Below are 23,646 nucleotides of genomic sequence, written 5' to 3' on the forward strand. Positions count from 1 at the left end.
TTCTGGTTCTCTCTTTTGATTTTATATTGTCGAGGCCGGATTGATTTTGTCTTCAGGAGTTCCGCGGTGGCCCAACTCCAATGTGGATCAGAAGTTTTCAGGCTTTCTCCTTAGGTCTGGAATCTTCTAAGAATGCTTTTGGCCTCAGGAACTTGGGTGGCGCTGACCTGAGACCCTGGCCTGGCCGCGCCACTCAGGGATGCAAAAGCAGATGGGGAGGGAAGAAGCCCCAAGATTTCCCAGGGACTGGATTGAGTAGCTGGGTTGTACCCAAGAGGCCTGAGGATAGTAGTGCAGGCTAGGAGAGTTAGCCGGTGGTGCAGGCCCAGGGAAGCAGCGAGAGGTGAGCGCGGGGGCCAGGACCAGAAGTGGTGCTCCTGGAGCCCAAGAAAAGGGACTGAGTTGCTCCCAAGAGGCCTGAGGATAGTAGTGCAGGCTAGGAGAGTTAGCCGGTGGTGCAGGCCCAGGGAAGCAGCGAGAGGTGAGCGCGGGGGCCAGGACCAGAAGTGGTGCTCCTGGAGCCCAAGAAAAGGGACTGAGTTGCTCCCAAGAGGCCTGAGGATAGTAGTGCAGGCTAGGAGAGTTAGCCGGTGGTGCAGGCCCAGGGAAGCAGCGAGAGGTGAGCGCGGGGGCCAGGACCAGAAGTGGTGCTCCTGGAGCCCAAGAAAAGGGACTGAGTTGCTCCCAAGAGGCCTGAGGATAGTAGTGCAGGCTAGGAGAGTTAGCCGACTGTCCAAGTCTTTTATGCAGCTTTAAAGATTTGAGTGTGGTGGCACACGCCTTTAATCCCAGCACTTGGGAGGAAGAAAGCGGTGGAGCCATATTGGACTTTTGATTGACTCTTGTTGACCTTGAACAAGACACAGGATTCTAGAATCTCCTGGGGCATTGGAACACCTTCAAGGGTAGAGCCTTTCCCTAATGGGTTTTGGGGGCCCCATCTGGAGTATGGCCACAGAGATGCATCACAAGTTGGTTTATTGGTATTTTCAAATGACGCCCAAGGCTTAAATGGCAGCAGTAGAGTGGGTGCCATTGGATCCAAGGACTAGAACTTTGTGCCTCCATCCCTGGTGTTCCATGTGATCTGCAATAAGTACCTCCCATTTTGTTCTATTGCCGTTTTTCTACCTATTTAGAGCTAGGTTTGGGAGATTTGTTTTGTTTTGTCTTGTTTTACCAATGGGTAGACAGTATCCTATGGGTCCCAACTGAAGCCACAAGATGTGACAAGGCCTAGGAGGAAGTTAACACTGGGAAAAATCCTGGGATACTGTCTTCTGAAACCAGCTTTATCAGTGTTGATAGGCATCTCTTGAAGTCGTGGGGTCAAGGTCAGAGCCTAACACAAAATGAAAATACGGAACTTCTTGTTCAAAAAGCAGGGAGATCACATCATTAAAGATTCTAAGCTATATAAAGCCTTAGCTGGGTGTCATGGCACATGCCCATAACATAACTTGGAAGATTAAGGCAAGAGGACCATGAGATCAAGGCTAGCCAGCCTGGTCTACACAGTGAGTTCAAAGCCCAACGTATCTCAGAAAATACCAAACCAAAACAAAGCAAAAGACAAAGCTTTTCCCCTTTTTGTTGTTGTTCTCTCTTGATTTGACATAGTGGGGTTTTTTTGTGGTTTTTTTTGTGTGTGTGTGGTTTTTTTTTTTTTTTTTTTTTTTTTTTTTCGTCTTTTTGAGACAGGGTCTCCCTATAGCCTCAGCTGTCCTGGAACTCACTATGTAGACCAGGCTGGCCTTGAACTCACAGAGATCCGTCTGCCTCTGCCTCCCGAGTGCTGGGATTAAAGGTGTGCACCACCACGCCCGGCATTTTTTTTTGTTGTTGTTGTTTTGTTTTGTTGTTTTTTAATTTACTATTTAATATCATTACAAGAAAATAAAATTGAAGTTTTATATTAATGGCATGGATTTTACTATTCATCTATGTTTTCTGCAATGGAGGTTTTAAATGAAAATGTAAGAGTACTTAACTGATATATGGGATCAAAATGACACAATTCATGTTTTGCAGTTCCTCCCTGCATATATAAGTAATTTATTCTTACTAGGACAGTGGAAATGCTACATAAAATGGGCTGTTTTTAGTTAACTTTTTATATGCATACTTTGTATGTAGATGTCTATGCACACTTCCAATAGACTTTCTGAGAAGCAAAGAAGGGGAAAGGAACTATAGGCTAGCCTGTTCTCGCCCCTTGTGTCACTTCCTGTAGAAATAGAAGAAAGGATATGATAGGGCTGTAGGTAATTTATGTTTCTTAGGACACCACTGTTTTCTTGTGAATTTGAAGCAGTTTCTAATTCAAAGGAAGAGTGTGGCCTCTCAGGTCTGTCAGTGTGTCTACTTAACTACAGATGTGGCACCTTTACCTACTCATACTGAGTCTGAATAAACTCTGTGCCTGTCATGGATCTACTGGAATTCTGTGTCTATAGGCATTGTGAATTCATATGTGAGTGGGACTGTAAAGAACAGTATCGTACTTATCTTATGCACATGTTATACTGTGTCATCAGACTTCACCTACAAAATGCTAGTTCAGTTGCCATGGTTATGATGATGCCTGAACAAACCAACCTGACTCTTAGCATCCATTTTGGCCACGAGTGGGACCTGAACTGTTCAGAAAACTTGTTCCTTGAGATTTCTGTACTCTTGAATAAAGATGTTGCTCTGTCTTGAAACTGCACATCCAGGATGAAATGGCGACAGAGAAGCAGAATTTGTCTCATCAGGGAATTTTCCTCTACTGACCTAGAACAGCACACACAAGTGCAAACATGTTATCAATCTCATCCCATCTGTTATGTTGCAGCACACATTGGATAATCCATTGCTTTCAATGAATAGTCACTGCTTGCAGCATTTGATAACACACACACACACACACACACACACACACACAAACACATACACACACTATCTTGGGTCAAGGACAAGAAAAGGTCATGAGGGATTAAAGGTATGTATTTAGGCTGCAAGGGAAGCTCAAAGTCTAGTAAGCTTGTTTATATTATAAACAAGCTGAGCTAATGGTAAACAATCTCAAAAGATAAGATTAACTTTTTGATTGCAAGGTTAGGTAAAAGTCATTCCCACATTCATTCATAAAATTATTAAGAATAGTACACCAGAATAGGACCCTTCTGAGCATGGGGCCCTAAACTGCTCCTTAAGTGGTCCAACATTGAAGCCAACCCTCAGTGGAACGATAGGAGATGATTGAATGGATACATCCAAGATGTACAAAATCAGGTGTAGATTCTGAGATGAAATTGAAAAAGAAAGAGTATTCAACAAAGACTGACTTGGATCCAATAAACCTAGCATAAAAGTAGATGAATGAGCTGAGCGTGGTGGTGGGCCAGCTGGGGCTACAGATACCCCAACTCAAAAAAAAAAAAACTGGTGAAAGGAGAGGGAAGGAAGAGAGACTCATGTTAAAATGCTCAGCCAAGATCCTGCCACTTGGATAAGAGAGCTTGTTCAAGCCATTGTCAAATGGGGTTGGGGCTGTTTCTTAGGTAGCACATTGGACAATAAATCTTGTAAATGCAGCTTTTAAGGCCATTTTCCAAGGAAAGATCTAGAATTAAAACTTATAGAATACTTTCAGAGAAGATAGTAGGAAGAACATTCTGAACTTAGGCTTTGGGCCAAGTCTCTAAAGCAGATTCTGAAACTCCTTAGTCCACCTCCAAGAAATGTGTCAGGGAGCTTTTAGCCAGAGACTCTTGAGGGCATCTTACATTCGGATTCCCTCCAGTCAGATACTCAAGAGTGTCCGTACAAGATCCAAAGACTTGGCTGCTATGTAAGCATAAAACACCACCAAGATAGGGAAGAGCCAAAAGCTGCTCCCAGAGTTGTTTTTTTGTTTGTTTGTTTGTTTGGGTTTTTTTGTTTGGGTTTTTTTGTTTGTTTGTCTTTTTGAGATAGGGTCTCCCTGTAGCCCCTGCTGTCCTAGAACTCACTAATGTAGACCAGGCTGGCCTCAAACTCACAAAAAAATCCACCTGCTCTGCCTCCCAAATGCTGGGATTAAAGGCATGTGCCACCATGCCCAGCTGCTCCCAAAGTTTTAAAGGTTGAACACAACCTGCAGGCGGGAAGTTCTCTCCTTCTGCTCTACTCATTCACCACAAGGCTGTGCCTGCTCCAGTTAGGATGAAAACTGAATGTTTCAACCATCTAACCCAAGACTTCTAATTCCCTTTAGAGAGTCAGATATACAAGTTTGAAACAGTTTTACATTTCTATCCAGATAATTAGTATAGCTTAGACCCAACCACAGAGCAGCATCTTCTGCTGTAGTCCAGACAGTGGCAACAGACACGAAAAGACCAAAGATGGGGGGGTGGCTGGAGAGGTGGTTCAACAGTTGAGAGTACATACTGCTCTTGAAGAAGATCTGAGCTGGGTTCCAGCACCCATGTCAGGCAGCTCACAAGCGCCTGTAAGTCCAGCTCCACAGGGATTCAACACATCTGGCCTCTACAAGCACCTGCACTCACATGCTCATACCCACACACAGACACAAACACATACATAAAATAAAAAAATATAGACTAAGTCTTTTTTAAAAAGACAAATGACTGCTATAGAGTATGAAAAGAGCTGAGCCTTCTGGGGATATTGATATGGTCTTGAAGTTGTTCACAGCAGTATAAAGTTCTTTACCTGTCTTTTCTCTCTCTTCTCTTGTTCATATATAGCTTCTTATCAGCACTGAAATGGAACCATGTCCAGTACGACCCACAACCAATAGTTCTCATTTTTTAAAAAAGGGTTAAGTGCCTCAGAGAGATGACTTATGCTAGAAGAATCTCAGGTCAGAATGGATCCAGTTAGATCTTCCCATCCTTTCATCTTTCTGCCAAAGGGACTTTTAAAAGATCACCCAGGGGTTGAATGCACTGTTGCTCAGTAATAGAACAGTTGCCTACCATACATGAAATCCTGGGTTTGATCCCCAACACAAGAAACTAACTAGCTAAAGAAATAAGAAAGCAAGCACCCACCCAAATGATGGGTAGGATTTCCATAGAGACTTGTGGGACATTTCCTTTCTACAAGTACCAAGCAGTTTTGACTAGCTAGCTCCAAAGCTGGTGTAAATCCAGAATTAGGATTGCATATTAGGATAGGATGCTCATCCTTAGGTGCATGAATTTCCTGATTAACATTACTAACATACCATCTAGCTTCAGATAATTATTTCCAATGAGAGGGACAGTGAACCTTGCAGCAACCACCACCACCACTGAAACAATAGCCATGATAATAATAGTAATTATCAGTAATGACAGAAAAGACTAGCATGATGAGCCCACCTCCTGGTACATGTTCCACAAACGTGTTTGAGAAGAATGACAGTGCCTGTCAGTATCTGTCTTGTGTTAAGGAACCAAAAAAATTCAACCATTCAGTTGATATTTATTGAGAACCAGCTGTGTGCTAGACCCCAGGCTTGGGTATACAGCAGCACATATGAAGGCAAGGTCTCTATCTTCAAGGAATTTGTGGGTCTATGATTCCATGTGATCTGTTTACCTTTGTGAGACAGAAAGCTCAAACTTGGAACAGTTAAGTCATCTACCCTTGGCCACGTGACAAATTGGAATTTCTTATCTTCATGGTCTATAATCCCAAAGCCTGCCATTTTAGCCATTCAGTCCTCATGATTTAGGTATTAAAAATTTGCCTCCTTGAAATTTCTATCAGTCCATCTGTTTTCTGCCTTTGAAGCAACACAGAATACATCTCATCACTGCTGTAAGGATAAATAAGCCTTGACATTTTTAGGGCAACTGCTTTGTCCGTCCTTTAGTCATTTCTTCTGGAACTTAAACATCCCTTTACTGTGCATGTGCCTGGTGGGATTAGGATTCACTTTTCCTAACGATCCTGAGAGACTGAGGGGAACGTGTCCTGGTTCTGTGACCAGGCAGTTTCCCTAGTATATTGGTTACTTTTCTTGTTGCTGTGACAGAATACCTGACAGAACCAATTTAAGAAACAATTTATTGTCGCTCTTCATCCAGGGAACACAGTCTGTCATGGTAGGGAACGTGTGGCTATGGGAGTGACTCGTGGCTGAGGCAGCGAGAGCCTGATGCTACTGGTCACAAGAACTGTAGTTCAGAAGCAGAGTACTCGGACAGGAAATGGCTGTGTTCCATAAGCCCTGCTCCTGCTGCTGTATGCCTGCCGGGCACTTCCCAGCCTCCTAAAACAGGCCACCAGGTAGAAACCAACTGTTCAACCACTTGAGCCTGTGGGGGACATGACACATCCAAACCATAAAGCCTACATTCTCCCACGTCACTGGAAAGGTGGCCTGGATTTATGTGGACAGAGAAAAATGAGACGATTTGTCAGAATGTTTGAGAAGAGAGACTCAGAAGCCTTCCCCATGCCTCCTCCATCCATTTACCCCTCCCCCCAAGAGCATGTGGCTGTAGCTACGAGTGTTGAGAAGTTTAAGTGGAAGGGCAAAGAGTCAGAGTTCATTTCTGCCACTGAAGAAGTTGCCTGCAGAACAGCCTGCAATGGATGTGTTCTCTGAAGGCGGAAATGCCCCCCTTCTCTTCAGATGCCCCCTTCTTTAGGAGTACAGCAGGAACCTGGCTTGACACAGAGGGACCTGGACTATAAAATCTGTCTCCTACTCGCTGCATGCCATGAACCAAGGAGTTTGACCTCTTGGCTCATTGTTCTCTCATTCATAAAAGCCAAATGTTGGATTCTGAGATCTCTAAGGTCCTTTCCAGCTCTTAGAGCTGCATGTCCCTGCCCTCTCTGAACTGGGTGGCTGTCACACAGAAAGGAGTGCTTGCTTCTGTGTGTCCTTACAGAGCTTGGTCTCCAAAATCCATTATCATGTATAAAGGCAGAGTGCAGAATAGTGTTTAATATGATTTTCCTTATATAAAAAAATTTAAAGATGATAAATATATATATATATATATAGCATGGTATTTGTATTTGAAAAGATTATCTGAATTCATACTAGTAAAGCAGATAATTGTTACCTCTGACAAGAGACTAGGCTGGGCGTGATGGTACACACCTTTAATCCCAGAACTTGGGAGGCAGAGGCAGGCAGGCATCTGTGAGATCTAGGCCAGCCTGGTCTATGTGATGAATTCCAGGCCAGCTGGGCTACAGGGAGACCTTGTCTCAAAAAAGAAAAAAATAACAATAAAAAGAAAAAGAATGAAGGAAGGAAGAAAAAGAGAGGCTAGGCAAGGAACTGTGGTGGTGGGGATTCATTAATTTTTGTTTTATGTGTATGAGTGTTCACCTGCATGTATATAAATGCACCACATGTATGTGGAGGCCAGAAGAGGACATCAGATCCCCTGGAACTTCAGTTATAGACAGTTGTTAACCTCTATCTGGGAACCAAACCTGGGTCCTCTGCAAGAGCAGCCAGTGCTCTTAACCATTGAGCCATCTCTCCAGCCTCAAGAGTCAATCTTTAATTCTTTTTAAACTTTAATTCTTTCTGTACTGTTGACTCTTCTAATGGTATGCTTCATTATTTTTGTAAGAAAAATGATGATGTTAGTTATCTATGTAAAGAAATTATGAGCAATTTTGCCTTCTTTATATTTCTGTATATAGTCTACCACCTCAGTACACACACAGTCTAATCCTGGCAGCATGGTACCTCATGGAATAAGGAGACTACCACACGTCAGCAGCAGTCTGGCTCTGCTGGTGAAGCAGGGGAGATTCTGGTTAGTGCTTGTGACATGAATGCTGTGTCTCTAGTGTTTGGGAAGGGGTGGGATGAGTGCTCAACCTTCTTGGCCTCTGAAGCCTAGGAAATACTACCTGCTGGTGGTTCAGACAGAGCAACCAGAGTACCAGAAGGAAGCCTACTCATTCATCTGATCTTCCACCTGCCATGGCTATTCACAACCCAAACTGGAATGATTCTGTTCTCAGAACAGATCTGGGGGCCAGGGGTTTGCACTGGGCTCTGCTGCAAACTTGTTCTGTAACTGTAGGCAAATCCCCCATTCAGATCCTCAGTTTCTCTATGTGTAAACGCTGGGGCAGCTTTTCTCCAAGTCTCCTTTCAGAAGCACTGAGGCGCTGGGATTCTGAAGGGCTTCTAGCCACCCTCCTATCTCATCCTTTGTCTCTAAGAACAGCCAGATTTGGGGAGGGAGATGGGAGACAGGCTCTTTTTTATTCCAGTTTACTCATCTGTGCTGACAGCTACTCATTAAAAGAGCTCAACTGAGATTGCCAGGCAACCCTTGCAACTTTGAGAAATAAACCAAAATAGGGAGTCTGTAGTCTCCCAGGATGTTAGGATTGAACACGGGGTTTTGTGCGAGGATTGTGGGATGAAGAGGGGTTAAAGATGTAAAAATTTCTATTTGGGACCTGGAGTTTAAGTTGATGGCCTCATGTGCTACCTATTTATTGATGCTGTATCTCCCCTGATTATTCCAAAATTCTGACTTTGATTCTGACCAAGCAATTATTCAACATCAGAAACCTGGCAATACTGACTATTTTAAGCCAGGAAGGGAGGGAAAGAAAGAAAAAGATTTTGAGAAACAGGCTGGCAGGGGCAAGAGTTTTGGGGAATAGATGCTGGCTAAATTCTAAGCATCTCTGAGAAAAGCCACCCTTGGCTGAAGACTGACTAGCCTTAGGGGGACTGGGCGGGATCTGAAAGTTTTGTTTACACAGAGTCAAAACTGAGCACCTTTCTCTAATGGATCTGCCACCCCCAGACTGTAGAGACCACAGAACCATTAGATACTTGAGTAGACTCTTCTCTGACACCTCTACAGGGAGGGCTGTATCCCCATGTGTACCAAGTGGTGGGAAAGAAGGGACAAAGCACAGAAGAAAACGTGGGCAACCCGGTAAGGTCCCAGCAATGGGCACTGTGCCATCACAGAGGAAAATCTTTGCTTAGTGTAAGGATCTGCCTTTGAATCTTGACTTCCCACTTATTTTTCCATTAATCATGGGCAGGTCCCAACCCGGTGAGCTTCTTTGTTTATTACTGCATGGAAGTAAACTGTGTACACACAGAAATGTGATGGTGGTTATATTAAGTGATACAGATGCATGTACCCAGCACAAGTGCCTGGAACATAGAAAATGATTAAAATGATGGTTATATGTAGATCTGGTTGTATCAATGACAGTAAAGAGGGGGCAGAGAGGCAGGTTGTGGAAGTGGAGTGAAGTTGTAACTGGCCAGAATTTCTCTGAAGGTCAGCTGAACTCCAGCAGGACCCATTTTCTTGGCCCCAAGGATCAGGAGTCCGTAACCCCTTTCAGCTTCTTAGGATTGGATAAGAGGTTTGCTCAGGAAACCCTTAGAAATAGCTGGGTGGAGACTAGGAAGGTAGCTAAGTGGGTAAAGTTCTTGCCATAAAAGTTTGAATAGCAGAGTTCAGAAATGTGGTAGCCCACTTGTAATCCAGATAATCGGTGAGCTCTGGGTTCAAGTGAGAGACCTTGCCTCAGTACATAAGATGGAGAGCAATTGAGGCAGATACCCAGAGTCAACAGCTAGCCTCTTCAAGCATATGTATACACACACAAATAGGCACATGTGCATGCTTGCACATACACACATACACACATGCATGTATACCACACACTAATATATGCAATAAATAAACAAGTAAGAAAGAAACCACTGGGTTCTAGGTAGTCATAGACTGACACTGTGAAAGCCAGTGAGGCTCAGTTAGATGTCTGTGGTCTCCTCCATGTTCCATCCTCTGCCTAGGATTCCCCGGCCTCTTTGAACTGAACCAGCAGGGAAAGAAATTCCAGCAGAGAAGCACTCTCACAAATCAGACTTGTCCCCAGTCTGCAGCAAAGACTTGGAGAGAAGAGAAGATATGCACTGTGATCAATCAGATTCTGTGAAGCCCCATGGAGCTTAACAAGGAAGCAAGTGGTGTGATGGGAAGGAAAGGGGCAAGGCAGAGGCTCAAGGGAGAAGCCACAAGAGCCCTCCTGCCCATCTTCTGTGTGTTATGTTGGTGCCAGCCCACAGAGCTTCCTGCTCAGCCAAGGATGGAGACAGCCCTGGCTCCATTGGGCATTCTGATAGTTGGGGTATTGTCCCTTGAATCTCCTCACAGGTGCTCCCATAGTGGGATGTTCCCAGTCCTCTTTCAGCCCCAGGTGGCCCCAAGGTGGTGTCCCATAAGCAGGCCACACTTTCTCCTGTGGAATCGTTTCTTCCTCTGTAAAGGAATAGAGGCCGTACTAGGTTTTGTTTTGTTTTCATGGCTTCTAATTGAAAAAAATCCAACATTGTAATTGTAGAAATTGTTGAAAATAAAAAATTATGACAGAAAATGAGGAGTCATCCAGTACTCTAAGATGACAACTCTTACTAAGTTATTTTGGTTTGTTTCCTTCCAGTCGTGTATGTGTGTGTGTGTGTGTGTGTGTGTGTGTGTGTGTGTGTGTGTGTGTGTATGCAAAATAAATACCAGCCACCTTACTTCAAGGTTTACCTTTCTACAGTTCATTTAGGAAGGAGGTCGTCTCCTGTCCCCAGCCCCACTGGGTGCCCCTCACTCTGCCTAGATGTCACCAAGGGTGGCTCCACCTCCTCTTCTGCCACTTCCTCCCAAATCTCAGGGACCACTACACTAGTCTGTTGAGTTATTCCAGATTTTGCTGGAGGTTTTGGGACTCACAAGGTATTTATATCTCTTAGAAATTCTTATTATTGAAACTGACATCACAAAATAAAACATAATTGTAGAAGTTGTTGAAAATATAAAAAATTATTACAGAAAATGAATAGTCATCCATTACTCTAAGATAACAGCTCTTACCTATTTTGGTTTGTTTCCTTCCAGTTGTGTGCGTGTGTATGTGTGTATGTGTCCACCCACGCACATATGCATGCGTGTGTAAACACTTATATGCAAAATAAACACCAGCCATGATTATTAGACTTGATTATTAAACTCTTGTCCTTTTAGGAGTCAGGCTCCAACTACCTGCCATATTTATCACTCTATTTTCCACATCTCCAGATCTTAACCTCCCTACCCCATTACTGTCATCATTCGATAGGCAGAGCAGTCTGGCTATATTTTGCCCAGTTATTTTGCCCGCTACTGACCTCTACATTTCCCCTTCACCTGAAACAGTTGATGAAGATAATTCAAAAAAGATAATTTCTTGCCAAAGGGGAACTCTAATACCAGGCAAGAGAGAAGGAAGGAACTTATTTTTCACTTTTTTGCTGCTCAAACTTTTGTAGTCTCTATTTTTCTGCCAGTATTTTGCACTGAGATTTTTCAATGTCATTAAGCATTTTTACTGTCTGTAGTATTCCATTGCATCAATGTGCCTTTGTTTATTTATCAAGCCTCATACTAGCAGACAGTTCAGTTATTTCCAGTGCTCTGCTATGGTACCACGCTGCCAGAGAGGCTGTGTGTAACTCTTTCTGTTACAGCTGTGCCCATTAACTCACTTAGCCCCAAACATCTGATAACATAATGACAGGCTAGTGGGAGAGACAATAGAAGCAGAAGAGATGCCACTAGGGTCACAGAATCACAGCAAGAGAGGTCATCAAAACAGAGAGGTATTTTTTTTTAATACCCAGAAGAACAGGATGACACTTTAGCTTTGAAGATTTCTCCTCCTCCCTGGTGCAGGACAAGACCAAGATTTGTTCTTTGACAAGCTTTTGAGGGAAAGAGTATCAAGCAGGACGTTTCTCCTGAACATTTCTGGCTATCACACTCACCATCCCATACCAAATGGCCAAACTGATCCTTTCAAAAGTTTCACTTCTAAAAGGAAGAATGAATATTAATAAAGACCCCACCAAACAACTGTCCCATCATGCCTTTGTCCTGCTGCCTTCTCCTCTCTCTGTCACAATAAGTTCAAGAGTGAGTATTGGAGCCCATGGTTGGGATAACTTGTAAGAGAGCTGCCCCTTCTTGAACAGTGGCACAGACAGGCACCAAAGAGGCAAACCGACCTCCAGCTTTGGTGCCACAACTCCCTTTAGCAGATTCCAGTATCCCTTAAAGCACTGTCAATATAAGCAGTTTAGAGGATTTTAAATTGGCTTTCCACCTTCGCTCTTTCCTCTGCCACCTTAGCGGTTATCTGGTCATCCTCCATATCTCCATGAGGTTGGTTCTAGGATCCCTACCAGACAGCCAAATCTACAGATGCTATAGTCTAGGTGTAATATTTGCATATAATATTTGTTTATATGGGATGTAATATTTACATATAGCCTACACACATTCTCCTGTATACTTTAAATCATTTCCAGATTGCTTAGAAAACCTAATACAGTGAAGTAGCTATAATAGCATGTTAGGGAATAATCACAAGAAAAAGTACTTGTTCAATACAGATGTTTGATTGATGGTTAGTTGAATCTGCACATGCAGAACCCATGGATATAAAGGGCTGGCTTGCCAGCAGAGTGAATATTCAAAGACACATATATCATTTGAATGCTTTCCTTATGAAGTTCCAGGCACAGGCCACAAAGAGTAACTCTTTGTTGAATACGTTTATCAAGAGCATCTGACTGGAATCCACAGCAGTAGTGAGGGGAACAGGCTCTGTGAAGTGCCCCAGCCCTGGGACAACCAGGCAGAGGCACTTCAGAGATGGGAAAACAACAGCTTGGTAATGGGGAAAGGTCTGCTCTCCAAAGAGAGTGTTACAAAAAACAAGGAAAACAAAAAAATGTTTGACAGGACTTGCTTTAATCTAGTGCAAGCATGTGCTAGCCTGTAAAAGCAGAAGGTCAGAAATTCGTGGGAATGGAATGAAGATAGAGTCCTTGAAATAAATAAATATGCCAAATGTCTCCTGAATGTGGGAGCAGCAGCAACAGTGGTGGGAGGATCTTCTGTCTAGTTGGCAGGCAGGGAAGATACTGGTGGGAAAAAAGACACAACCAAATGTAGGACGCTGGCTCCCTGAGCCCGCCATCCTGCTCCCCACCCTTTCCCACTCCCCAGTCTTGGAAAAGATGATTGGGGAGCAGCAAAAACCAGGTTTCTACCACTTCAGGTGTGACTTGGGGGTCACTGACCCTGGATAGCTCCCTACTAGGTGAATGTAAGGGTTAGGGAGTCACTTAACCTCCCCAAGCCTCAGCTTCTGAAAGAAAGCCAACAGTACATTTTCTAGAGTGTTCATGAAGGTCAGGGGACCCACGGGCAGTAGGTGTTGCTACTTATTAAACACAACTGCTACAGTAGGTGCAGGGAAGGGTTTAAAGAGGTCTTAGACATGCTTGTCCAGAAGCGCAAAGGAGACATGTTTCATTAATTACTATAAAGATGGGCATCTCCTGATTTGAGGATGAGGCCATAAAAAGTAATTTTACTTTTTTATAAATGAAAGAATCCACTTCATCATATTCATAGATACAATTCCTTAGAACGAGATTCCTCAACCCAGTCTACAAAAGTATTACCATTAGGCAAGAGCATGCTATAATTCAAAGGTACTTTAAAAAATCATGCTTCCTCTGTAAGTGAGGAGTAGAAATGGAAGGGAGGTACCTGATCTCATTAAAGAGCCATCTACAAGAAACTAAAACTCACTTCACACTTAGTGGCAAGAGACTGAAATTTCTCTCTTATATGAATTGCACTCTTGGGCATTTGTCCAAGAGAAATAATGTCTGTAAATAACTTCCTATCAGTTTTATCCATAAAAACTCATAATTCATAAAACAGGGTGGTAGAACCATTCTGTAACTTTGAAGGAAGAGAACTAGATAGCCTAGGTGTCCTTCAATAGATAAATGGTTAACTGTTGTATTAACATACCATAGAGTACTGTTCAGAAGTAAAAAGGAGTAAACTGGTGATACATGCAACAACTTAGCTGCATCTCAAGGGAATTATGCTGAGTGATTAAATGTATTCCAACAATTCCATAATGTATGATCCCCTTCCTTATTCTCTGTCTCTCTTTCTCTTCTTCCTTCCTTTCTTCCTTTCTGTTGTGGTTTGGTCTTTTAAAAAATATTTTATTTATTATTTTAATTTTATGTGTATGAGTGTATTGCCTGTATGTATGTAAATGCACCCATGTCTTGCAATGCCCTTGAAGGTCAGAAGAGGGCACCGGATCCCATGGAACTGGAGTTATGGATGGTTGTTAGCCGCCATGTGGGTGCTGGGGTTCAAACCTGGGTCCTCTGCAAGAGGAGTCAGTGCCCTTAACTGCTGAACCATCTCTCCAGCCCCAGTTTGGACTTTTCTAAAGACAGGATTTCACTATGTAGGCTGGGCTACCTTTGAACTCACTGTGTATCCCAAGCTGGAACTTACAACCCTCTTGCCTATGAATCTAAATCCTGGGGTTATGGGCATGCACCACATGTCCCAGCATTGAGGATATATATATATATATACAAATATGTAAAAAAAATTTTTTTTTGGAGACAGGGTCTCTCTTTGGCCACAGCTGGCATGAAACTCGCTATGTAAGACCAGGCTGGCCTCTGTCTCACAGAGATCTGCCTGTCTCTGCCTCCCAAGTGCTGGGATTAAAGCCCTGCACTACCACATCCAGCCACAGTCTATATTTTGGAAACGACAACACTTTAAAATGGAGAACATATTAGCAGTTACAGTGAGAAGACAGGAAGAAGCTGGATTTCCTAGAAGCTAAGCCTAGACTGACAGATGGCCTAGATTCTAATTTTGGCTCCAACACTTCAATTGGTGGCCTTGGGCAGGTGACTCAACGTCCTTGGGTCTGTTTTCCCATCTGAAAAATGGACAGAATGTTAGAAGCTGTCTTGGAGGCCGTTGTTAGGAGTAACTCATGTCAATGCTTAGGGAAGTGGGTCTGGCCCCTCTGTGCTTGTTCCAGACTCCCTGCTTCTCTGCTGCTTATCCTCCTGGGAGGTACATGACCACTGCTCACTAATATAGAGATGGGTTCTGCTGAGTTCACCGTGCAACACCTTGTTCTGTCTTTTCTCTGCCTCCCTGGGCTCCTGCTCTCCAGCAGGAACTCTCAGATCTCTAAGAAAAAATAACTGGTATGTCACAAGTTGACAGTCTGTCTGAGAACAATTGTTTGTCCTCACATGCAGATTGTCCAGCCTGAGGACTTGGCCACATGACTTCTCTGCCCTTAGGGTATAGTCTTTTTTTTTTTTTAATTTTGTATTTTATGTATATGAGTGTTATACCTGTATATGTTAAGTGCACTTGTGTTATGCAGTGCCCATGGAGGACAGAAGAGGATGTCAGATCCCTTGGAACTGGAGTTATGGAATGTTGTTAGCTGCCACATGGTTGTTGGGATTTGAACCCAGGTCCTCTGCAAGAGCAGCCAATGCTCTTAACCACTGAGCCATCTCTCCAGCCCAGGATATAGTATTGAAATGTCTAATCTCTGTCCTGGGCTTAGCCAGTTTCTTAATCAGCTGTTAAGAAACAGATCTGAGGAATGGAGAGATGGCTCAGTGGTTAAGAGTGCTTCCTGCTCTTTCAGAGGACCTGAGTTCGATTCCCAGTACCCATGTCTAGCAGCTCGCAACTGCCTGTAACTCCAGTTCCAAGGCTCTGACACCCTTTTCTGGCTTCTGCAGGTACCCACACACATCACACACACACACACACACACACACACACACACACAAAAGTAATAAAAAGTAAATCTTAAAAAAAAAAAGAAAGACAGATCTTTAATCCCAGTTACTCAGGAGACTTAGACAGAAGGATCATAGATTCAAAGCCTGCCAGCCTGGGCAACTTAATGGGACCTGTCTCAAACTAAAAAATAAAAAGAGGGGCAGGATGAAGTACTTGCTTAGTGGTAAAGTACTTGCTTTGCATACATGAGGCTTTGGGTTCAATCTCCAATGCTACAAAAATTAAAATCAAAAAAGAAACGCAGATCTTGAGTGCTAGAATATAGGTGGGAGGCCCACAGGCAAGGGTTCTCCCGGAATCCTTGGGACTCTGAATCTCTCTCTGATCTGGGGATCTCCATGTTAAATAAACCTCTATGGGTGATTTTAGGAGAAACACGCTTAAGACTGTTGGTTTTTCTAGATTGCAGAGCTAGCACTTGGGTGACCTTTTTAAATAGGCCGTCTGTGAAATGTTTTATTTTTTATTATTTTTACAATATATATTTTACTGAATTTTTGCACATTTCATACAATATATCTTAATCATATTTAGACCCCCCCTCCCCTCTCTGCACCCCTCGCCTTAGCTATTTTTTCATCTTCCTAACGACCTACAAGGAAACGACATTTAGCAGCCATAACTACCTTCTTGCTTATGGTTTTCAACACAGAGATCATGAAGTGAGGGGTTTTAACTCAGAGCATAGAGTGAATGGCATAGAGTGAATTTGTCTGTGGTCACTGGCTCAGAGGCTTCTATTCTGACCTGGCAACTTCCCTGCTGAAAATACTTGCCCCTTCCCTCATGGGCTGTCTGGTGCCTCTGGAGCTGGGACCTAGTCTACTCATTTTCATTTTCATTTTTGTTGCCACAGCTGTCTTTTCAGGAGTCTGGCTCTCCTGAGTCAGTGGGACTCCCAGTGACTTGTGGTTCTTTGCCCACTCCATCCATAAGACTGTCAGCCAGACAGCACTGTGGAATCCATTTATGGCAAGGAAAGGCGCTGAAGGCAGACAGTGCTAGAGTCTGGGCGTGTGAAGAGTGGAGGTTGCCTGGGGCCGATCTGGAGAGGAGAACATAGGCCCAGAGCTCTATCCCATGCCCCCCATACCCCCCATGCCCTCCTTCTGGGTTCACAGCTTCTTTTTAATGTTTTCTGTATTTACCAACCCCAATGTGGAAAACACATCTCTGATAGGAAAACTGGTAAATAAAACCAAGCATCAAAGCTAAATTTGGGAAGCGGTTGCAGCAAGTGGGACTTTGTGTACATACCAGACCACAAAACAAAAACGAGATTATCAGAAGAGAGTTATTTCCAGAATGAGAGTGTGGGCGTTCATATATGCAGAAGAGAAAGCCAGCACACTTGTGGAAAGGTGAAATCGGGCATTCTGACATGTTCTCAGAAGTGCACCCTAAGTCGAGCTGTAACTTCATGTGTGTATCATACATTATGTATGGGACTCAAGATGGAAATTCTTTCCAATTCATGGGCATGCTGCTGGGTAGACCATATTTGATAAGTGGCTTCCTTAAGAAACTGTATTTATGAGGATCAGTTTTTGTCCCAGCACTATTTAATACAAAAAATATTGATTATCCCATTTTATCAAGACAGGCATGCCCACAAAGCGGGTATTATTATCCCATTGAACATAGGAAAGAAATCCAGGGCAATTAACTTACCCAAGGCCCAAGCCAGTAAGTGGCAGAGCTCAGATTCCAGCTCTGTACTGGCACTCAGCTGGGGCGCCCCAGAGCTGGTCATAATCTATCCCAGTCATGAAATCTTCTGAATATCACCTTTATCTTGATCCCTCTCCACTTTCTTCTGATCCTTGAAATGAATTTGAAAGCAATTTAAATCATTTGGCAAATGTGGGGAACCTTCCCTCCACCCCTGTGACATAATAACCACTTCCTAGACCACCTTACAAAGGAATGGTAAGCAAAGGCTTATCCGTTTCCTAGGGCTGTAATAAACTACCAGGACCTGGAGGGCTTCAAGTAAAAGAAATATATTACCACACCAATCTAAAGGCTGGGAGTCTAACATCAAGGGATCAGTGGGGATAATCCCTTCTGAGGCTGGGGAAGAATATGTTTCTGCCCCTCATCAAGTGCTCCATAGCCTCAGGCATCCATTTTGGGTCTCTTCCAATGGCCTTGTCTCCATTTATGTCTCTGTCCATGCTTCTTTTTTTTATAAAGACACTTGGATTAAAGCCCACTCCATGATCTCCTCTTACCTTGATTATATTGGCAAAGACCAGTGGAATCAGTGATTCCAAATAAGATCACATTCTCAGGTATGGAGGATTAAGCCTCTTGTGTGTCTCTTTGGGGGGACACAAGACAACTCAGAACCATGTAGTGGCCTTGTAGAAAGGGTTCCTTTTCACACTCAACCTCTGGTTCTTTCCTTTCCATCCAGTTCCTGCTTCCCTTCATCAGGTAAGAGCAAACTAGTGAGTCAGCCATAAGAAGAAAGCCAGTGACTACATGAACTTGTTCTTCCTCTCGTCTGGTTTCTCTTCATCTCATGCCAGTGGGTGGCAGCTTGCCCAGGCACTCGCTATGCCCTGAATGTACCAGGAAAAACACAAACAAAGCAGGTGCCAGGGTGAGCAGAACCTCACAGGCTGTAGCCCAAGGTCTCAGTGGCTGCTTTGGGGAATGCGGAACCTAGGATTTCTGTCTGTGTTCATGGGTGTGCTTCAACTGCTTTAAGTCACCAATTCTCTAACTTTTTATGACCACAGACACCTTTGTGGAGCTAACATAGCCTGCCAGTTCTTTTCATGCAATCATACCTCAGCCACCCAAGTAGGTAGTAGAGGAGGAATCTCCGTGAGGAAGGAGTGGTTGGAGATTCACAGCCCCTTCTTTCCCTCCAGATTTACCTTGTAAATTGTACTGACTGCTGTCACCATAGCACCATTAGGCTCAAGGAAGGCTATCTAACCATTCCTAGGCATGAATGAAGCTTACTTTAATTTTTCATTCTCCATTGCTTGACAAACTTATTTAGATTTCTCAGAAGGCACAGAAATCAGAAGGCTAAGAACATGTCTTCAAAGGGACATCATTATGAGTCCAGTGTGAACCTGTCTCCCACCATGCACCTCTTTTGCTGACTACATCTTGAATCTTGCCATATCTTCAGAGTCCAGGCTAAGCTTACTGTGCTGTTTCCAGGAACAAGCTTCATCTCCAGTCCATCCAAGACCTTCCTTCCTGCACTAAGGCTATAGCTCAGTGGTAGAGTGTTTGTCTAGTATGTTCAAGGTCCTGGGTTTAATCCCTAGCAATTAAAAAGGATGATGATAGATAGATGATAGATGATTGATAAATAGAATAGATAGATAGATGATAGATAGATAGATAGATAGATAGATAGATAGATAGATAGATAGATTGATAGATATAGATGACCTGCCTTCTTGATTTAATAGAATCCCTTCAAGGAAGAGTCTAATCCAAGGCCATGCCTTAGAACCTCAAAGTCTTATCTGGTCTACACATACACATACACATACACACACACACACACACACACACACACACACACACACACACTCAACACAGGGAGCAAAAAATGATCTCACAAAAACTTTCTCCCCCACTGTTGTATTTTTTTAGAGCCTCCCTCACACGAGAAGGGGGAGATAAATGGTCTTACAGAAGCTCTCTTGACCACTGCTGTTTTAATTCTGATCCTCACTCACAACAGAAGATACCTCACTTAATAGGGAAGATGGAATTCCTGTTGAAAAGAACCAGGGAAATTATTGTATTCGTCCACTAAGAGGTAAATATTTGTTTTCACAGGCTGCTAGATCTAAAGAGACAGTAGAAATTATTTAGCAGGGTATAGGTCCCTTGTTTTGCAGATGAGAAATCACAGCCTACAAAGGGAAAGTGATTTTTGTCATTCTGGCTAGAGGTAGAAGTGGGCCCAGAACCCTACTCTTCTGATTCTCAGTCCAGATCTGTGCCTTAGCAGAGCATGGACTCTGTTGTGCTATAAACTTTAATTCAGAGACCAGATTGCAGCAATGTGAAAGGATAATTCTCCATCACCAGTAAATCTAAAAGGACAAGGAAGATGTGGATGAAGGGCTCCAACTTGCAGAGGAAACCAGCAGTGGTTCCCTGGTGCTGGTTCCACCTCCTGGGCACACACATCGACCCATGCTCTTGACTGTCTGCACCCAGTCTAGTTACCCACTCACCATCTCACCCTCCAAATCCTCACTTGACTTAAAGTCCCAGAACCCACCATAGACCAAAAAGGCCTGCCTGGCTAGCTTTCTTCTTTTCCAGCTTGTCTCTTTGGTTTCCCATCTGGCTCTTTGTTACAGCCTGGTAGGGCTTCCCAGAATCCCTCAGGTATGCCTTGCCTATGCATTCATGCGTGTGTGTGTGTGTGTGTGTGTGTGTGTGTGTGTTCCTTATCATCATTCCACCCCCCCCCCGAAAACTGTTCTCACCTTCCCCTAGGAGTGATTTTACCTCCCCAGGGACATTTGGCAACATCTGGGGATATTTGTCCACTTCATAATTGGTATCTTCTGAGTAGAATCCAGGGATGCTGAACAGCCCACAGCCCACAACACATCATCCCATAACCAAAGTTAGCTGACCTCAAATGCTGATAGTGCTGAGGTTAGAAACTCCCAATCTTTAGGTTTTAGCTTAAATGTCACTCTTCCAGGAAGGTGTCTACTTCAGATTACCAGGCCCTTCCATCCTGCAGAGGTGTGTTTCCACTCTGCCCTTCCCCTTCGCAGCACTCCACCCACCTGTGAATGTTTGAAATAACGTAACACCTGCCTTTATGGCAGTCTCTCAACCCGGGGGATGCAGCAGGGGCCTCTAACATTTTGACATTGTTGTGTGACACTGTCATCTACAAATATGCTGGGCTGCAGTCACAGCTTATCTGGGACATTCATGGCCCAAGAGCTGGGGGTTGAAGATGCCTAGTGTAGTATGCCCCCCGCCATTCACTGTCCATAATACTCAGCCCAGCACATTTTTTTCCCATTGGCCTTGGAACATGGTAACTTTCAAGATGACCTGTCTTTCTTCCCAGGAGTGGTATGGGTTTCTGAGGGATTCAAATACAGACACTTTAGTGGTGAGGTGCAGTCTTGGGAGTCTAGCAGAAAGAGTCTGATATCCCAATTCCACCCCCTTCTGGTTGAGTGACCTTCAGCAGGTTGTTTAATTTCTCTGGAACTGAATTTCATCATTCATGAAAGAGCACAAAAATAGAACCTGTTCCATAGAGTCGTGAAGATTTAAAAGCATGCACAGTGTATGTGAAGTACTGAGCCCCAGCTCTGTCAGTGGGCTAGGGTCTAATTACTGTGAGAAGGGGCCTGGGGAGATGGCTCAGTGTGTAAGAGTGCTTGCTGTGCAAGCATGAGGACCTGAGTTCGCATCCCAACACCTACTTAAAAGCTAGGCGTGGCCGCATTTGCACCTGTAACTGCAGTGCTGTAGGGGGTGCAGATAGGGGTTTGGGGGACTTGCTGGCTACCAACTCAGTTTCAGGTTCAGTTAGAGACCCTGTCTGAAGGGAATAAGATAGAATGTGATAGACCAGGGCACTGAACATCTACCCCTGGCCTCTATACACACACACACACACACACACACACACACACACACAGAGGTGCATGTATCTACATGCATGTGTGCATATACCATACACATAAACCACACTCACATACAAAATTACTGTGAAGAGGTCATGTAAGGGTCCCCTGCAACCTCCAGGCCCACGGAGACAATGTCAGAAGCCGCCTGTCATCCTAGTCTTAAATCCCTTAACTCTTAAAGGTACCTATGAACACCACCATCTAACCTAGCCTATGACTTTGTTACATGTGCCTGCAGCTCCCCATCTCAAAGCAGAGAGGTGCCACCACACCACTTGCAGGTAACGCTCGAGTCACACCTCTAACCTCTCACCCCCTCCACCTCTCAGGTTCTACCTGGTCCAGCCTTTTTCTGGAAGGCTGCCCATTTCTTGGGCCTCCTGGGAGCTGCCTCCAGTATCAGCAGGGGCTCCACACCCTGTACCCAGACTGGCCCTACCTCCTACGAGGTCTGAACCCTGGTCCACAGCCAGGTGTCCCAGTTCTCATAGGATTCCCCACAGAAAATTAGAAACATTTTTACCTGCTCAGGCAGAGAAGGATTGCTAAACTTGCTTTTCACCTTTGGGGGTTGGGGAAGGGTAAGAAAGCAGCCCTTTTTGCTTCTGTTCTCTACTGTTTTAAGTGTTCAGACACTGTTTTTAAAAGTAAATAAAAGTCTTGTTTCCTAGACTGCCCGGGTCAGTAAACAGAAGTGTGTGTTTAAAGATGGAGGGCTGGACCAAAGACTGTCTTCTGTCTGTGTCTCTCCCAGTTGTCCTTCCTGCCTTCTCTGTGTTTGGTCAGGGAAGATACCAAGCAGGGTACCATGAAGCTGCACACAGGAGATCCTTTGGCTTCTGGGAGCAGATGTGGAAGCCAGGTCCCACACAGGTAGCCAGCCGTTGGCAGGATCACATCCAGGAACCCTTTGCAAAATCCCTGCCTGTGGGCCAAGCATGGAACTAGGGAAGGGACAGAGGAGCCCAAGGGTAGAGGGGAGGTTGTGGCATCAGATCGTGGAGGAGGTGGCTCTGGTGAGGCAGCAGCTTATGGCTCTGGGCGAGCAGCCACACTGGGGGTAAGCAGCCTGCTGCCCCTGTTGACTGGCCTTTGGCTTTCTGCCCAGCAGCCTGTGAAACCTGACAGGTCAGTTTCTAGATCTGAGCTGATTCTCTTTCACTTCCTGATTCTCATACCCTCAAGTTGAGTGTCTGTGTGGTTCACTTATTGGTCTGCAAAAGGATGGAGTTTTGGTCGAGAGAATGTATGATGAAAGGTATTGAAGCGAAACAGGTGAGATTAAACCCATCAAGATTAAGTCAGTGTTTATGGGTATTATGAGGACTCTTCTGATCTGAGAACCAAGAGGTAGCCATGTATCAGCAGCATCTTTTGCTCCCCATCCAGCCAGGTCTTGGTGGGAAGCTGCAATTTTGCCTCCCATGTCTCTGTTTAATTTGATTTGAAGAAGTAGACAGGTGCCTCCCCTATGTGCAGTCCTTCCAAAGTATACAGTATACCTCTGCTGTGAGTCAGTTACTAAACATTTGAGTGGCTGAATGGAGATGGAGGTATCTTATCAGGGCTGTGGTCAGTCACAATGACATACCCAGGCCCTCAAATTTCAACCACTCTCCAGGATGGTCCAGCCACCCTCCAGGAACATTCTCATGCTGTGTCCACCGTGTAGCTCAGAGCTGATGAGAAATCCTTCAAAGAAGATGTTTTATTCAAATATGGCTATTTATAGGATGAGCACCTGCCAGACTTAGCTTCATCTTGCTTTGGACACCCAGGTCCCCATGGAGGTTGTTCCTGTTGGAACTGGTCACTAGTCCATCAGAAGGCCCCTACTTTCAGGAACTCTGGAGATAAGCAGGAAGAAAAGAAATCCAGAAAAGCCTGCCTTAAAGGAGCTCAGAGGCACATGCCACTGATAGAAGCTGAAAAGAGTTATGTTAGTGAACATTCTTTGAGTACTCATTGTATGCCAAGGCTTGTATTAAGTACTTTATGGTCATTATTTTGTATCCCCCTCCCCACCCAACAACTTGATAAAGAAGAACCTAGGCTCTGGAGTCAGGCAGCTTTGGGTTAAATCTTTCTCTAACCTCTTGCACCCTGTGTACCCTTGGGAAGTTTCTTATGTTCTTAGAGCTTCAACCTTCTCATCTATAAAATGGAATGGTAATAGTACCTACGCCATAATATTCTTATGATTACATCAGGTGTGTGCATGTAAAATGATAAGTCTCTGGTACAAGGTAAGCAGTCAAAGGCTATGATTGTTGTTGTTGTTGTTGTTG

At 44.1% G+C, this 23,646-nt stretch overlaps 1 protein-coding gene across 1 annotated transcript in view; it reads left to right on the forward strand.

Moving 5' to 3' along the window:
- Positions 1 to 23,646, forward strand: part of Ttc9 (tetratricopeptide repeat domain 9) — a 41,659-nt gene that overhangs the window by 7,945 nt on the left and 10,068 nt on the right. The gene's annotated exons all lie outside the window — the stretch shown is intronic.

The sequence above is a fragment of the Nannospalax galili genome, unplaced genomic scaffold, assembly GCF_000622305.1.
Source record: "Nannospalax galili isolate Female #2095 unplaced genomic scaffold, S.galili_v1.0 scaffold1129, whole genome shotgun sequence".
NCBI lineage: Eukaryota > Metazoa > Chordata > Mammalia > Rodentia > Spalacidae > Nannospalax > Nannospalax galili.